Source organism: Ictidomys tridecemlineatus, chromosome X, assembly GCF_052094955.1.
Source record: "Ictidomys tridecemlineatus isolate mIctTri1 chromosome X, mIctTri1.hap1, whole genome shotgun sequence".
Classification (NCBI taxonomy): Eukaryota; Metazoa; Chordata; class Mammalia; order Rodentia; family Sciuridae; genus Ictidomys; species Ictidomys tridecemlineatus.
In genome coordinates, this window is record NC_135493.1 from 76,494,084 (window position 1) to 76,499,213 (window position 5,130).

The 5,130-nt window shown below is 38.8% G+C and overlaps 1 protein-coding gene and 1 non-coding gene across 59 annotated transcripts in view; one reads left to right on the forward strand and one right to left on the reverse strand.

The window, feature by feature from the left end:
- Positions 1-5,130, forward strand: part of LOC144371601 (uncharacterized) — a 77,794-nt gene that overhangs the window by 41,177 nt on the left and 31,487 nt on the right. The window lies entirely within an intron of this gene.
- The window catches only part of LOC101960618 (uncharacterized), a 401,529-nt gene that overhangs the window by 7,704 nt on the left and 388,695 nt on the right, over positions 1-5,130 (reverse strand). For 48 of the 50 annotated variants that reach the window (XR_013431556.1, XR_013431545.1, XR_013431521.1 and 45 more), the window contains 5 exons: positions 4,010-4,102; positions 3,196-3,291; positions 2,444-2,656; positions 1,867-2,179; positions 738-923 (listed from right to left, as the gene is read on the reverse strand). This is a non-coding gene — a transcript (uncharacterized LOC101960618). Of the gene's footprint in view, positions 1-737; positions 924-1,866; positions 2,180-2,443; positions 2,657-3,143; positions 3,292-4,009; positions 4,103-5,130 lie in introns of all 50 variants that reach the window. The other 2 variants (XR_013431566.1, XR_013431565.1) reach the window with 2 other exon arrangements.

Below are 5,130 nucleotides of genomic sequence, written 5' to 3' on the forward strand. Positions count from 1 at the left end.
TAGCAGAAAGGACTTAAACAGAAGGTCCCTCTTAACATTCTGCTACAATTAACTATTTGCTAAGATTTCCCTAAGAACTAAAGAAGATGTCACAGATGAGTGAATATTTTCATAAAGGGCCCTTGGATAGTGCAAAATCCTTTCATTTTATAGCTTCACCTTTCCCCATCCATTTAGAAAACAGACTTCTCATATCCTTCACAATGACAATAGATGCTTCCAAATCCGTCTTTTTCTTTTATTTTTTTTTTCTTTTCCTTTGGTATTAGGGATTGAACCCAGGGACGCTTAATCACTGAGCTACATCGCCTTTTTGTTTTGAGACAAGGTCTCCTTTAGTTGGTGAGGCTGGCTTACAACTTAAGATTCTCCTGCCTCAGCCTCCAGGGCCACTGGGCTTATAGGCGTGGGACACTGCACCTTACCCAGGTTTCTCTTTACACTAAATCTTAACTCAGATTCTCTCCCAAATGGAGATGAGAAAGGGCCAGGCTTTCATCAGAAAGCATTACCTGTCTTTTAGGCTTTCAATATTTAAACCTTTAAGAATGGCAGAACACCTGGACATTGAGGCAAGTAGAGGCTAAATCCCCCTCTGTGATCCAACTGGTAAGTAGTTAACAGTGAATTCAGTTGGTAATATAGGACACTGGTCATCTTCCCATCTCAGATTCGGCCCTGTTTCCATCCAATATTAATTCCCTGCAAACAGCCGTTCATTCTGGGGCAATACTTACAGAATTGCAACCCCAACAGCTTACTTAATTCTGCTATTCTGAAATGCTAGTGTCAGGCATGTTGATCTTCAGGTAGAAAACTTGGCTCCTTTTGATGTGTTCTCATTTCTTAATCCTGATGATGATTCAGCTCTCTGTACTGCTTTTGGGAAGGATAATGGTTTGTCAAATATTATCAATCGAGAGCTTACAAAAAAAAGAGAGAGAGAAAGAGACCATGTAAATGTCATAGAAGAAGCATAACTGTGCTACAGTTATGGAAGATTCATATTTGTGAACTATAAAAAATGTATTCACAGAGTTTAGAAACTCATGAAGTTTAAGCTTTTAGGCCCTTTAGGACAAAACTAATACAGAAGAGGAAATGGGAAAACGTCTTGTCCACCATCACTTTATGAGCCATTGGAGACACTATCATTAGTCATAGCCTTGTCTCTTTAGTTGAAGACTAGAATCCTGTTTAGAATGAGAATCAGCGGGCTGGGGATGTGGCTCAAGCTGTAGCTGCCCTTGCCTGGCATGCGTGCGGCCTGGGTTCGATCCTCAGCACCACATACAAACAAAGATGTTGTGTCCGCCAAAAACTAAAAAATAAATATTAAAAAAAAAAAAGAATGAGAATCAGCTAGGAAGGTGTCCCTTCCAATGATTCATAACCAAGATCACAAAAAGATAGAGATAAAAAGAGAATAGGGCCTAAAAATTGAAGGGCCAAATTAGTTGTATTAAAGTATCTTGGCTCAGGACTACCAATACAAAGCAATAGAGCAATATTTCAAAAACTCATAACATTGATCTCTGAGATAAAGGTGAGTCACTCTGGGACTCACACTCTCCCAATAAAAAAGATGAGTATAGGGTACTGGCCCTAAGGATTCTGAGTGTAATAGATTTTTCTAGGCTTTCCAACAAGTTGCTAGTAACTTTCTCTATTTCTAAATCCTTGGGTTTTTCTACTCGATTATAACATTTCAAGGGCTCCTTCCATGAAAACATCTCATTGAATTTACAGGGTACCCACTCTTTATGAATAATGCTGGACAACGCCTTTACCATTAGGATTACTGTACTGAATGGTGACCTTCATTTCCCAACCCTTCCCCTTAAACCTTCCCATCCATCTACTTACCTAGAGAGTGTAGGGTCCTGGTTCTGTAGATACTGCCCAATGTGAGATAACCCTATACCATTTTTGGTCAGATTTCCAGTTGTACTTATTAGTCTTCTGCCAATCCGCATGCATAGCATACAGAGATACAGTTCTCTTTTATCTTCTCAAACCGCTGATTGTGTGTTACATCCCATGGATATCCCAAGGCATCTTGAAGTCTGTGAATGCCTGGCACAGTTCTCTTCAAAGGAGATTTGGGGGACCACATGGAACAGAATGATTTGCTTAGGAGATCAGTGTTGTTGCAGTGGTAGTTGTTGTCCATGTTCTCCTAAAAGAAAGACCAATTTGAAAATTTAGTTGTAGGCCTCTTCCACATCCTGCAGTTCTATCCTAAACTGGTTCATGCAGCATGGTAACTTCTTCACCTCATTACTTTCACCAATCTGACACACTGTTGCCTCCCAGGTTAGTTAGGAAGCTGTTTGTACCAAAGCAGGAAAATGAATACAATTTCTGTGAAAAGCTAACTTCACTGTTTTTGAGAAAAACCAAGATCAAAATTAAGAATATTATGCTTTGAGGGATAGCTTACCCATCTTGATGTGCGGTGGTTGTCTTTGAGTCTTCACTCTCCTATCTGGACCCAGGAAAGAATCTTAGTAAAATCTCCTGACTCAGGGTTGTTGCCCAGTGGCAGTGAGCTTTTCCCCTGGAGGATCCTCATGCCCCATCTCCACCTGGGGATCGTCAAAGGGAAAAGGTCACTAACACTGCAAAGCAACAAGCCTGTTCTTCTGAGGAACATCTAGAGAAGAAAAGAAAAAAAAGAAATTATTAAAATCAAGTAGACTGAGAAAGTCTGTCCTGATTGGTAACTAGCAACGGAGTTAAATCATGTCTACCCTTTTCTTTGTACAGATTGAAGGATGAACACTTCTAGCTGTTTAGAGCTCTTTACCTCCCTGGGTTGATCAGTCTAGCAGCATGAGAATTGTTCTATTCATCCCAACACTGTTCTGCATACTTCCCCTCATTTCCAAGAGCAATCTAGAGCTGAATAATTATCAAATTCACAGAGTCTGCTTTATTCTCCAGGGTCTACTAATGAGCAATCCTCTGGAATGTTAGTGGGTAAATGCTCTTATTTGTGTTCTCATTGGAAATATAATAGAGGTCAAGAAGGTCAAGAAATTTAAAAGTTGAAACCAATGGAAGGAGAAGCCAAGACTTTCTCAACCAAGAGATGAAGCCACTTAGATAAGGCACTATTGTTAAGATTGAGCAACCCTCACCTATCAAAGTGCCTGCCTGTCTTCTAGCCTTCAAGCTCTCTGCCCAGGTTACCTGGAGCTTGTCCAGACTCTCAAAAGGGAAGGTCTGCTGAATGTGTAGCTTCTTTCAGCTGCTTGCAGTCCTCAAATCTCACATGCTCTGAATGTCCTTGAGAAGAAAGAAAGGGCTCAGTAAGATACCAAAACTGGTTTTAAGTAAAAATTGCAGGGGTTGGGGGACTAGGAAGTATAACATGAAGCATTAGACAGACCTATCTGTACTTTCTAGTACCCCACTAATGAGAGTAGGATTAATGGATCCCAGCTGAAATTCATTTATGCACTATGTATTTATGGTTTCTGGAAGGAAACAAATACTGGTTTCCTCCCATATTCTGACTCTCTCCCTCACTGCAGTACAACTAGTAGGTTATTATTAGCACTATCATGTCTAAAATACCTTGCTATTTTGTTGGGTTGCCAATGTAGTAAGGCTTGAGCATCAAAGCCCCATAGTTTTGTTTGTTACTATAGTAACAACATAGTTCAGGACCATTCCCTTCCCCCTAAGGGGGAATGTGAGGCCAGAGAAAGTGGTTACATTTTACTAGGGTTCAATATTCATTGATGAGAATTTTGAGACTCCTCTGTCATCTTCTATGTTCTACAGAATTTCCATAATGATTTGCTCATTTGTGCCTTCTCTTTGGTTTTGTTATTCATTCCAGTGCTTGGCACAATGAATATCTATTAAAATAAAACAAGGATTATCTCAATATTGAGAATGGCTACATTTTTAGAACATCCCTTCTTATAGTTGCTAGAGATTTTTCTTAGGGGCAGAGATTATTTCAAGCAATTAATTGGAATACAACTCCAAGATTTACCTTTCGATGTTCTTTAGCAGTCATCAGTGTGGCCATATAAAAGGTGTTATTCTTCTTCTTGATTCATGTACAGAACCAGCTCCAAATTCATTCCTTTGAAACAAATTCCACTGATAGTTATAATTATACATTGATAATGATAATTTGATCATTTCCAGAGCTGAATGAAAAATATTTCATAAGCCTAAACCAGTGTTTCTCAAATTGGGGTGATAAGAACTCTGGGGTTTGTGGCTATATTCTTTTTTAGCGGGGGTCATGGCTCTATTCTCATGGATCCCCAAGTTCTATGAGTTGTATGAAACATGTTTTTAATAATGGTAACTTGAAATATGAAAACATGTTTACATTTTAAGGAACTTTTCTTAAGTCAGTGTTCCATCAAACACATTCTTTAGGATTTCAGGAAATTTTGCTCCTTTAAGGGCAGGGTGGGCAAGGTTTCCTCATCTAGTACACAAGAACATGGACAAGCATAATCATCCACATAAAAGCCCACAAATAGGGGCATTAGAGATAAACACCCCCACTGTACTGCAAAGGGGTCGAAGAGTAAGATCTTATTCATATGGGATGAGCCACATACTGTTATGTACATTAAAGTCAAAGAGGCAGTTATTACAAATATGTACACCTTGACTGTTCAAATATAGGGATCTTCTGCAGTGGGCACTCCCTGCTGAAAGGGAATCGCAGAAACTTCCAGAGTGGCTTCCTGCTCTAGTACATGGTATTTCTTTCTGAAGCATGGCTTTAGTGTGAGAAACAATGGCAGAGACCATGTTTCAAAAAAAAAAAAATCAAGACTATTTTATTATTTACTTACTTATCTGTGTGTGTGCGTGTATGTATGTTATCCCCAGTCAGCCAATGTTATTAGGATGGGTGGATGGAGCTCACACACCACAAAAAAAAAAATCAAATTTTATGTGAAAGAATATATTTTCATTGTATATAAAGATATATATATATATTACACATACACACACACACATACATACAAGGTGACTTGAAGTAGAAAAGAGGCTTATTAGACCCTGACTTTTCTATATGGTAGCATTTAAGAGAAAGAAAATAGAATAGCGAAATTATTATTTTAATAGCTACAAAGCAGTACTTAC